A 13,454-nucleotide genomic window follows, 5' to 3' on the forward strand; every position below is an offset into this window, starting at 1 on the left:
GTAGCTGGGATTACAGGCACCCGCTACCATGCCTGACTAATTTTTGTATTTTTAGTAGAGATGGGATTTCGCCATGTCGGCCAGGCTGGACTCAAACTTCTGACTTCAGGTAATCCATCCACCTCAGCCTCCTAAAGTGCTAGGATTACAGGCGTGAGGCACCGCGCCCGGCCAAGACTGGGAAATTTATAAACAAAGGAGGTTTAATTGACTCATAGTTCAGCATGGCCGGGAAGGCCTCATGAAACTTACAATCACAGCAGAAAAGGAAGCAGGCACATCTTACATAGTGACAGGTGAGAAAGGCTGTGCAAGAGCAGGGAAAACTGACTTATATCTCTGAGGCCAATATCTCTGATAAACATCATTGTAAAAATCCTTAAGAGAATACTAGAAAACCAAATTCAACAACACATTAAAAACATCATTCAACTTCCTCTCAAGCTTGGCATTCGGTCCGTAGGGACCCGCGGGTTTGACATGCATGTCGAGATATGTTATTTCTGTTTGGGGCCCACCTACCCTGGCCATGGCATGATGTTCATCCGCAATGATTGCAAGGTGTTCAGATTTCGTAAATCTAAATGTCATAAAAACTTTAAAAAGAAGTGCAATCCTCGCAAAGTTAGGTGGACCAAAGCATTCCATCCAGAAAGCAGCTGGTAAAGAGCTTACAGTGGATAGTTCATTTGAATTTGAAAAACGTAGAAATGAACCTATCAAATACCAGCGAGAGCTATGCAATAAAACTATTGATGCAATAAAGTGAGTTAAAGAGATGATCAAACAGAAACACCGAGCTAAATTTATAATGAACAGATTGAAGAAAAAGAAAGAGCTACAGAAAGTTCAGGACATCAAAGAAGTCAATCAAAACATCCATCTTATCTGAGGCTTGCAGGCAAAGGGAAGCAGCTGGAAGAGAAAATGGTACAGCAGTTACAAGAGGATGTGGACATGAAAGATGCTTCTTAAAAATCTCTGTAACCATTTATATACATTTGAAAATGGATATTGGTTTATTTTTTACATAAGGTCACTTAAATGGTTTCTTTTTTACATAAGATCACAAATAAGGTCACTTACATAAGGTCACTTAAATTGGTTTATTTTTTACATAAGGTCACTTAAATGAAAAGTGATTAAAATATATCTTTCCTACATTGCTATCTACAAAACATCAGATATTACGGATGTTAGATTGCATTCCAGTGTTAAATCTTCACTGATAGATGTATTTATGTAAACCATGAAAATTCTACTTACAACTATAGAAGTGAATTGTAGACGTAAAATAGTTCTGCCATTTGGACAGTGGCACTAGGCGGCATTTGTGTAATCACTAATGGCAAAAATTCATGGCTAGTGATGTATAAAATAAAATATTCTTTGCAGTAAAATATTCTCTTTATTAATGTTATAAAAGTGGGGATATGGCTGGGCACTGTGGCTCACGCCTGTAATCCCAGCACTTTGGGAGACAGAGGTGGGCAGATCACCTGAGCAGGAGTTCGAAATCAGCCCGGCCAACATGGTAAAACCCCGTCTCTACTAAAAATACAAAAAATTAGCCAGGCGCAGTGGTGGGCACCTGTAATCCCAGCTACTCTGGAGGCTGAGGCAGGAGAATCTCTTGAACCCAGGAGGTGGATGTCGCAGTTAGCCGAGATCACCCCATTGCACTCCAGCCAGGGCGACAGAGTGAGACTTTGTCTCAAAAAAAAAAAAAAAAAAGTGGGGGGCGGATAAGGAACTAACAATTTGTATGACAGTGTCAAATATTATTTTGATTTTAGTATATCCTGTTCTGGTTTATTTGCATCTTAGAAAAGCATAACGGCATTGTTTGATGAAGTCTAATTATGCTGGACTGTTTTGACCTGATTTAACCGTTCTGATAGGTAGTTGTGGAAGTTGGGGATGAGAACTGAATAAATGGCACTACACTCTAGACTTTCCACTTTGGAGGATACTCAGTTCTAACTTGTGATTCCTGGTAGAACAAACCTTATTTTTCTAGTCTAGCAATGATCTAGAAGCAGAGGAATCCCAGTGCCTTCTAAAAGTTATTATCTGGTTTTCTTTTTAAAAAAAAAACTCCTGTTTTTGTAAAGTAGAATTTATGGGTACAATATCTGTTCATTATTTGCACATAAAATAAAACCATTTTTAAAGTAAAAAAAATAAAAATAAACAAATAAATAAAAAGATCATTCATCATGACCAATTGGAATTTATTCGAGGGATAAAAAGATGGTTCAACATACACAAATCAATCAATGTGATACATTATATGAACATAACCAAAGACAAATCCTTATGAACATTTTAAGTAATGCTTAAAATACACGTGATAAAATTTAACATTGGTTCATAAGAAAACCCTAAAAACACTGGGTATAGAAAGAACACACTTCACCATGACAAAAGCCATATATGATAGAACCACGTCTCAATTACATTAAGTGGGGAGAAACTGAAAATCTTTCCTCTAAGATTTGGAACAAAAGAAAGATGCTTACTTTTACCACTCTAATTCAACATAGTCAGGGAAGTTGTAGCTACAGCAATCGCACAAGAGAAGGAAAGGGCATTCAAATAAGGAAGAAAGAAGTCAAAGTAATATTGCGTGCAGATGATATAATCTTATATTTGGAAAACCTAGTCTCCATCAAAACAAACTATTAGAACTAACAAAAAAATTTAGTAAAACTGCAGCACACAAAATCAACATACAAAATGTAGTAGCATTGTGGCTAGGCACGGTGACTCAAGTCTGTAATCCCAGCACTTTGGGAGGCCAAAGGGGGCGGATCACTTGAGGTTGGAGTTCGAGACCAGCCTCGCCAATATGGCAAAACCCCACCTCTACGAAAAATTCAAAAACTAGCTGGGTGTGGTGGTAGACACCTATAATCTCAGCTACTTGGGAGGCTGAGGAAGAAGAATTGCTTGAACCCAAGAGGCAGAGGCTGCAGTGAGCTGAGATCGCACCACTGCACTCCAGCCTGGGTGACAGAGCAAGACTCCATCTCAAAATAACAATAATAATAATAATAAAAACTCCATCTCAAAAACAATTAGTAGCATTTCTAAATGCCAACAGTGAACAATCTGAAAAAGAAATCAAGCATGTCATCCCATTTACAATAGCAACAAATAGAAAGAAATGCCCAAGAATAAACTAAACCAAAGAAACAAGAAGATCTCTATAATGAAAACTATAAAACAGAAGAATGGAAAGATATTCTACTTTTATGGACTGGAAGAAGCAATACTGTTAAAATGTTCCTATTACCCAAAGCAATCTAGAGATTTGATGCAATTCATATCAAAATACCATGACATTTTTCACAGAAATAGAAAAAAAGATTCCAAAATTTATATTGAACAACAATAGACCCAGAACAGCTAAAGCCATCATGAGCAAAAGGACAAATCAGAAATTACATTACCTGACTTCAAATTATACTGCAGAACTATAGTAACCCAAACAGCATGGTTCTGGTATAAAATCAGACACATAGACCAATAGAACAGAATAGAGAACTCAGAAAAAAATTTGTATATCTACAGTGAACCTATTTTCAACAAAGGTGCCAAGAACATACATTGGCAAAAAGGGACAGTCTTGTCAATAAATGATGCTGAGGAAACTAAATATCCATATGCAGAAAAATAAAACTAGATCTCTATTTCTTAGCATATACAAAAATAAAAGCAAAATGGGCTAAAGACTTACATCTAAGACCTGAAACTATGAAGCTACTAAAAAATCCCAAAAAACTGGGGAACCTCTCCAGGACACTGGACTGAGCAAAAATTTCTTGAGTAGTACCTCACAAGTACAGGCAACCAAGCAAAAATGAACAGACAGGGCTGGGCGTGCTGGTTCATGCCTTTAATCCTAGTACTTTGGGAGGCTGAGGTGGGTGGATCACCTGAGGTCAGGAGTTCAAGACCAGCCTGGCCAACATGGTAAAACCCCATCTCTGCTAAAAATAAAAAAATTAACTGGGCATGGTGGCACATGCCTGTAATCCCAGCTACCTGGGAGGCTGAGGAAGCAGAATCACTTGAACCCGGGAGGCGGAGGTTGTGGTGAGCTGAGATTGCGCCATTGCACTCCAGCCTGGGCAACAAGAGCAAAATTCTGTCTCAAAAAAAAAAAAAAAAAAAAAAGGAACAAACAGGATTACAGCAAGTTAAAAAGCTTCTGCACTGCAAAAAAAACAATCAACAAAGTGAAGAGACCACCCACAGTATGGGAAAACTATTTGCATAGTATCTATATGACTAGAGACTAATAACAGGAATATATAAGGTACTTAAAAATGCTATGAAAAAAATGCATTAATCCCATTAAGATTGGATAAAATAATTGTTTCTCAAAAGAAGACATATAAATGACAAACAGGTATATAAAAAGGTGCTCAGTATCACTGATTGTCAGGGAAATGCAAATCAAAACTACAATGAGATATCATCTCACTCCAGCTAAAATGACTTTTCCCCAAAAGACAGGCAATAATACATGTTGCTGAAAGTGTGAAGAAAAGTGAACTCTCATACACTGTTTCTGGGAATATAAATTAATACAGTGACTATGAAGTACAGTATGGAGGTTCCTTAAAGAACTAAAAATAGGACTACCATATGATCCAGCATTCACACTTCTAGGTATACATACCAAAAAATAAAAATAATTAGTATATTGAATAGATATCTGGCCTCCCATGTTTATTGCAGCACTATTACCAATAGCAAAGTTTTGGGATCCACTTAAGTATGCATCAACAGAGAAATGAATAAAGAAAATGTACTACATACACACACACAATAAGTACAACTTAGCCATAAAAAATGAGATTCTGTCATTTGCAACAAAGTGGATGGAATTGGAGGATATTATATTAAGTAAAATAAGCCAGGTACAGGAAGACAAAAACTGCATGTTCTCACTTATTTGTGGGATCTAAGAATTAAAACAACTGAACTCATGAAGATGAAGAGTAGATTATAGTTATCAGAGGCAGAGAAGGGTAGTGAGGAGGGATGATTAATGAGTACAAAATTATAATTAGAATGAATAAGATCTAGTATTTGATAGCACAACAGTGTGACTACAGTCAGTAATAACTTATTGTACATTTCAAAATAACTAAAAAAGTATAATTGGAATATTCATGATACAAAAAAATAGTACATGCTGGAGGTGATGTATACCTCATTTACCCTGGTGTCATTATTAAACACTTTAGGCCTGTAAAAAAAAAAACTCAAGAAACACATTAATATATACACTTAATATGTACCCACAAAATTAAAAAATAAAAAAAATCTATTTACCAGGAATCTGTAACAGTTATATAAATTTACATATTTTTGTGTGTATATTACACCAAATATTGACAGAAATGAAGCAAGAAATACACAGCAACACAATAATTGTGTACTTCTAGACCAGACCCCACTTTCAATAATGAATAGAAAAATCAAATATAAGGTCAATTAAAAAAACAGAAAACTTGAACATTATAGGCAAATAGACCTAATAAACATGTACAAAACTCTTCAGTCAAAACTGGCAGAATACACAGTATTCTCAATCGCACATGGCAAATTCTGTTAGGATACATAATAAGACATACAAAATTGTAAAAGATTGAAATCATGAAATATATCTTCTCTGACCAAAATAAAATGAAACTAGACATTAAAGAAGAAAAAGTGGCAAATCCCAAATTACTTGGAATTATTTAAACACACGCTTGAACATATTTTTGTTCAAGGGTAAAATAATTTAATATTTTTAAGACTTTAATACTACCAAGAGTTATGTACAACTTCAATTTTATATATATCAAAACCCCAATGGTACTTTTTTGCAGAAGTATTTTCAGAATCCTAAAATTTCTGTTAGGGACAATGACTAGGCACGCATTCCCAAAAAACAAGAACAAAGAGGCATTACACTTCCTGATTTCAAAACATATAACAAAGCTACAGATATAAAAACAATGTAGTACTGACATAAAGACAGATAATTATATAAGGGAACAGAACAGAAAGCCCAGAGGCAAACCCTTTTACATATGATTAAATGAACTTCCACAATGTAGCCATGATCATACAATGGGGAAAGAAGAATGTCTTTAACAAATAATGTTGAAAACTGAATATCTTCATTAAAAACACCACAAAGTTGGATCCTTTCCTTTCTCCAGATACAAAACAATCTTTTAAAGGGATTAACTAAACGTAAAAAACATAACTAATGAAATTCTTAGAAAAAGTATAGGAGAAAATATAATGACATCAGTCTTGGCGCTTTCTTATGTATGGAATTAAATGTATAAATAACAAAGAACGGAAAAATGGGAGTATATCAAATTCCACATTTCTACACTTCAAAGGAAATGGTGAAGTAGAAAAAGGTAAAAATATTTGCAAATCACATATTTGATTGGTGTTAGTATCAAAAACATATAAACAGTTCCTAAAACTCAACAACAAAAAAGTGAAGAACAAAATTAAAAATGAGAACAAAATTGAACTGATATTTCTCGAAAAATATACAAATGGCCAATAAGCATTTGAAAGGATGATTTACAAAAATGCAAAGCAGAATACGATGAGATATTATCTCACACCAATTAGAATAATGACTACAAAAAAAATCTGTCAAGAACGTGGAGACGTGAGAGAGAAAATTTGTAAACTGCTGCTGGGAAAATATGACTCTGCCAGTATAAAAAACAATATGGAAGTTTTTCAAAAAATTAAAAATGGAATTGTCATAGTATCCAGCAATTCCACATCTAAGTATACATCCAAAATATAACACACATAACCTGGAAGAGATATCTGCACACACACAATATTTGTTTATTATAGCAATGTTTACAAAATCCAAAAGGTAGAAGCAACCCAGATGTCCCTAATGAGCAATTAAAAAAATGTGGTGTATATCTATCTATCTATCTATATATATGCCAAATATATATACACACATATATGTGCACTATAGTGGGTATATATATATATACACACAACATATGTATACACACACATATACACACAATAGCATTATTCAGCCTTTAAAAAGGAAATTTGGTCACATTCTCTAAGAATAAATCTTGAGAATGTTAACTGAAATAAGCCAGTAACAAAGTGACAGATAGCGTATGATTTCATTTTTATGAAATATCTTAAGTAGTCAAATAGAAACATAAAGTAGAATGGCATTAGTCAAGGGGTAGAGAAAAGGTGAAATAGGCAGTTGTTATATAAGGGGTATTGAGTTTTAGTGTTGCAAGATGTAAACATTCTAGAGGTCTTTTGCATTAAAATGTGACTATACATAACACAACTGAAACATACACTTAAAAAGATTGAGGCCGAGGCAGTTGGATTGCCTGAGGTGGGGAGTTTGAGACCAGCCTGACCAACATGGTGAAACCCTGTCTCTACTAAAAATACAAAAAAATTAGCTGGGCATGGTGGTGCACGCTGTAATCTCAGCTACTGAGGAGGCTGCGGCAGGAGAATTGCTTGAACCCAGGAGGTGGAGGTTGCAGTGAGCCAAAATTGCACCACTGCACTCCAGCCTGGGCGACAGAGCAAGACTCCGTTTCAAAAAAAAAAGATTTAAGATGGTAAATTCGATGTTATGTTCTTTACCACAATATTTTTCTTAAAGGATAACTAAAAAAATCAGAGTTACAAAGCTATCCAAAAATTACCTTCAAATCACAAAATTGTTTCACATAGAGAAAATACAAATTCATCAACAAACACACAGTAAAACTAAGATTATTTTCCTGACTACTCACCTAGACAAGATAAAAAAACATAAAAGATCAGCCAAGAAAAAATATATAAGATAAGCTATGAACAAAGTTGGGGTCATATTTATAGACAACATGCACATTCATATGTGTAATTTAAGAATGACAGCCATCTGGTGGATTCATTTTCTAATTAAGCCCCACATTGACTTAAAGTGCATATATAGAGTTGCAAATTGTCATCCAAAGCTATAATGCATAAGTAAAACCAAAACCACAATAAACTGATGTCAAGGAATCTACCCTAAAAGAGAAACCCAGTAATATGAATTGTACAACAAAAATAAGAGAAACATTTACCCATAAAATTCTGTAGGCTACATTGATGTACTATTAAGAAATAATTTTGCTAGATAACTACAGTGTTCAAATGTGCTTGTGCACTTCTGGAGTGGACACATTTGCAATAATTGGTGTCTACCATATGGCAGTAATTTTTTTTCTTTTTTATACTTTTTTTGTGAGACAGAGTCTTAACTCTGTCACCCAGGCTGGAGTGCAGGGGCAGGATCTCAGCTCACTGCAACTGCCGCCTCCTGGTTTCAAGCCATACACCTGCCGCAGCCTCCCAAGTAGCTGGGATTACAGGTGTGTGCCACCACGCCTGGCCAATTTTTGTATTTTTAGTAGAGATGTGCTTTTACCATGCTGACTAGGCTGGTCTCAAACTCCTGACCTCAAGTGATCCACCTGCCTCGGCCTCCCAATTTGCTGGGATTACAGGCATGATAGCCACCGCACCTGGTCCTTTTTATTCTTGATTTATTTATTTATTTTAACATGTATGAAACCAATCATCCCTGGTTGCTACAGGAGAATAGCAGACAGGTATAGTTAAGAAACAACTTTATTTTATTTTATTTATCTTTTTTTTTTTTTTTTTGAGACAGAGTCTTGCTCTGTTGCCCAGGCTGGAGTGCAGTGGTGCAATCTCTGCTCACTGAAAGCTCTGCCTCCCGGGTTCATGGCATTCTCCTGCCTCAGCCTCCAGAGTAGGTGGGACTACAGGCGTCCGCCACCACGCCCGGCTAATTTTTTGTATTTTTAGTAGAGACGGGGTTTCACCGTGTTAGCTAGGATGGTCTCGATCTCCTGACCTCTTGATCTGCCCACCTCGGCCTCCCAAAGTGCTGTGATAACAAGCGTGAGCCACCGCGCCCGGCCTATTTATCTTTTTTTGAGATGGAGTCTCACTCCGTCGCCCAGGCTGGAGTGCCATGGCACAATCTCAGCTCACTGCAACCTCCGCCTCCCAGGTTGAAGTGATTCTCCTGCCTCAGCCTCCCACGTAGCTGGGATTACAGGTGCCCACCACCATGCCCGGCTAATTTTTGTATTTTTAGTAGAGATGGGGGTTTCACCAAGTTGGCCAGGCTGGTCTTGAACTCCTGACCTCAGGTGATCCACCCGCCTCGGCCTCCCAAAGTGCTGGGAATACAGGCATGAGCCACCATGCCCGGTCAAGAAACAACTTTATTTTGAGCACAGGAAATGACAGCAGCACTTAACAGCTATATCATAGTCTAAATCCTGCTTTGGCAGTAAAATTTTACAGAAAATGCACTACAGTCAATAAGAAAATGCTCTAATAAGTAAATTTTAATAAGCATTTAAAGACAGTAAAGATAATTTCTTACTATTAATATACTGATGCTATTTTTACACAAAATTAAAAGTCTGCAATCCAGTCTTTAGAAGCAAAAAAAAAAAAAAAAAAAAAAAGCCTTAGACTTCTAAATAAAGTAAAAATGTGTATGTTGAAAACATGAGTCACTGATATATAAAATAAAAATTTTGGAATAAATTATATAATAATTTCGATATAGGTTGAGAAAATGAAAATCTTGATGTATTTTTGGCTACTATAAAACTTACAAATGAACATTCTAATAAATAAGGAGTGCCTAGTAGCTAATTAACTTCTTACATAACATGTAAATTACAGTATATTGTTCTGAACCTTTGAATCTAAAATTACAGACAAATTTGAAAGACAGAAAAATAGAAAGTGAAACCATATTGGGAGAGTGACATCAGCAGGAATGTGGAAATAGGGGGGGTCACTCTTGTTTATCCTGCCAGAGCAACAATAATTTTGCTGCCATCCATGGACAAAAGTGCCTTTATGAGAGTTTTGGGATCCAGGGAGAGTATTGTGATGCCCTGCAAAAGCCCAAGACTGAGGAGGGCTGTATTGGGAAGGCAGGCCCTCATTCAGGTGGCAAACTTGAGGGCTCCTGATCTTGGTTACAGACCAGAAAATGACTCACTCAACTCAGTCACATTGAATATTCTGAAGTGACTCTGTAATCATCTCTGATGCCTTCTAGCCACGGTCTAGAAGCAGTCCTTCCCAGAGACCTCAGGACACTCAGTCATGGTCATGGAGGCAGGCCTACAGAACTTGGCCTTTAGTCTTTACTGTGACCTCTGAAGCAGGTCTGTGACTCAGTTGTAGCCATCTTAGCCACAGTTCATGGACAGTCCTGCCTACTTGGGAACCTACACAGAGACCCGAGGAAACCCTCCCAGGTACTCAGAAGGAGCCACACTCATCTACACATCTTGTAACAGGCCTACCTTATGTGAACCCAACTGCAGAACCCTGCCCTGGTATCTGCCCTACAAAACAAAGTTCTGAAAGCAAAGTCTGCTCAAAATAAGAAAGGATTTACAAGAAGACTACATTATGTCTAATTCAAATACTTCTATTTTAACATATTACTGAAAATCCTAAGTATAACAATGTGGCAATAAAATGAAAAAAGCCATCTGAAATAAAAAAAAAAAAAGAAAAATGTCACTGTTTGTAGATGACATACTCTTATATATAGAAAACAATAAATAGCTGGCGCAGTGGCTCACGCCTGTAATCCCAGCACTTTGGGAGGCCGAGGCGGGTGGATCAGCTGGGATTGGGAGTTCGAGACCAGCCTGACCAATATGGAGAAACCCTATCTCTACTAAAAATACAAAATTAGCTTGTCATATTGGTGTATGCCTGTAATCCCAGCGACTTGAGAGGCTGAGGTAGGAGAATCACTTGAACCCCGAAGGCAGAGGTTGCCGGGAGCCAAGATCACGCCATTACACTCCAGCCTGGGCAACAAGAGCGAAACTCCATCTCAAAAAAAAAAAAAACAACACAATAAATAGTACACCAAAAAGCTGTTTAACATAATAAATGCATGCAGTAAATTAGCAGAATATAAAATTGGCATACAAATATCAATTGTTTTCATACACTAACAACAAACTATCCAATAAAAAAGAAAAAAATAATCTCATTTAAAATAGTATCAAGGCTGGGTGCGGTGGCTCATGCCTGTAATCCTAGCACTTTGGGATGTCGAAGTGGGCAGATTGCCTGAGCTCAGCAGTTCGAGACCAGCCTGGGCAACATGGTGAAACCCCATCCCTACTAAAACACAAAAAAATTAGCCATGCGTGGTAGCATGCACCTGTAGTCCCAGCTACTCGGGAGGCTGAGGCAGAAGAATTGCTTGAACCTGGGAGGCGGAGGTTGCAGTGAGCCGAGATCACACCACTGCACTCCAGCCTGGGTGACAGAGCGAGACTCCATCTCCAAAAAAAAAAAAAATTAATTAAAAAAGCATCAAAATAATAAATTTCTTAGAAATTAAACCAGATAAAAGACCTTTATGATGAAAAATAAAAGATATTAATAAAAATTGGAGAACACACATGTAAAATTGTGCCACATTTATAGATTGGAAGAATACATACTGTTAAAGTTTTCATGTTATCCAAAGCAATCTATAGATTCAATGAATTTCCTATCAAAATTCTAGTGACCTATTTCAGTGATAGAAAATATAAGCTTAAAATTTATATGAAACTCTAACAGACTTTGAATAGCTAAAGCAATCTTGAGAAAGAAGAAAACAGTTGAGGGCATTATAGTTTTGATTTCAAACTATATTTCAAGACTACAGTAATAAAAACGTGATGCCATGCACATAAAAGTGGACAAAAGAACCTATGGAACATGGTAGAGGACCCAGAAAAAAACCTATTTATATTAGGTCAGTTAATCTTCAATAAGGGTACTAAGAATGCACAATGCAGAAAGCATAGTCTCTTCAATATTTGGTGCTAAATAAATGGATATCTGCAAGCAAAAGCATGACATTAGACCATTTTTCTTAAATTATACCCAAAAATTAACTCAACGTAAAATAAAGACTTAAATAAAACACATGAATCCTTTAAAATTCAAAAAGAAAACATATGGTAAACCTCCTCTATATTGGTCTTGACGGTAATTTTTTGGGAAATGGTAACAAAAGTACAAAAACAAGAGCAAATATAAACAACTTGGACTACATCAAACTTAAAAGTTTCTAAACAGAATACAACAAGAAAAATTACAAAATGGGAGATAATAATTGCAAACCATATATCTGTTAAGTGGTTAATATCCAAAATATATAAATAACTCATACAAATCAAAGGTGAAAACAACAATAATAAATATAATAATAATAACCCGATTTAAAAATAGGTAAAGGAGGCCGGGCACGGTGGCTCACGCATGTAATCCCAGCACTTTGGGAGGCCAAAGCAGGCAGATCACGAGGTCAGGAGTTTGAGACCAGCCTGACCAATATGGTGAAACCCCATCTCTACTAAAAATACAAAAATTAGCCAGGCGTGATGGCACGTGCCTGTAACCCCGGCTAGTCAGGAGGCTGAGGCAGGAGAATCACTTGAACCCGGGAGGCGGCGGTTGCAGTTGAGCTGAGATCACGCCATTGCTCATGCCTGTAATTCCAGCACTTTGGGAGGCCGAGGTGGGCAGATCACTTGAGGTCAGGAGTTCACGACCAGCCTGGCCAATATGGCAAAACCCTGTCTCTACTAAAAATACAAAAATTATCCAGATGTGGTGGTGCACGCCTGTAATCTCAGCTACTCGGGAGTCTGAGGCAAGAGAATCACTTGAACCTGGGAGACGGAGGTTGCAGTGAGCCAAGATCACGCCACTGCACTCCAGCCTGGGCAACAGAGTGAGACTCTGTCTCAAAAAATAAAAAAATAAAAATAGGTAAAGGAATAATTTTTTTTAGTAAAGACATAGAAATGGCCAACAGATATATGAAAAACTGCTCAGCATGACCAATCATCAGGCAAATGCAAATTAAAATCATGATGAGCTATCACTTCACACTTGTTAAGATGGCTAATATAAAAAAAATGAGACATGTATGTTACTCAGGTAATGAATATCCTAAAAGCACTAATTTCACCACTGCAATCTATTCATGTAATAAAATTACACTTGTGCTCCCAGAGTTTATACAAAAAAAAAGAAAAATATATAATGTTTTGAAAAGGGTGTGAAAAAAATTCTGTACTCTGTTAATGAGTTATAAATTGGTAGTCATTATAAAAATCAGTGTGGAGATTATTTAGAAAAAAACCCCACAGAACTACCATACATCAGTCCCACTTCTGTGTATATATATAATACATAGAAATAAAATTAGTATCTTGAGTATTTGGATCCCCATGTTACTTGCAGCATTATTCAAAATTGCCAAGATATAAAAACAACCTAAATGTTGTTGAATGCTGCATGGA

General features: G+C 36.6%; 1 pseudogene; it reads left to right on the plus strand.

Annotated features, from left to right (window-relative positions):
- The first annotated feature begins 480 nt into the window (after positions 1–480).
- LOC100967516 (probable ribosome biogenesis protein RLP24) lies at positions 481–975 on the plus strand (annotated as a pseudogene).
- Positions 976–13,454: the final 12,479 nt, after the last annotated feature.

Source organism: Pan paniscus, chromosome 6 (genome assembly GCF_029289425.2).
Source record: "Pan paniscus chromosome 6, NHGRI_mPanPan1-v2.0_pri, whole genome shotgun sequence".
Taxonomy (NCBI): domain Eukaryota; kingdom Metazoa; phylum Chordata; class Mammalia; order Primates; family Hominidae; genus Pan; species Pan paniscus.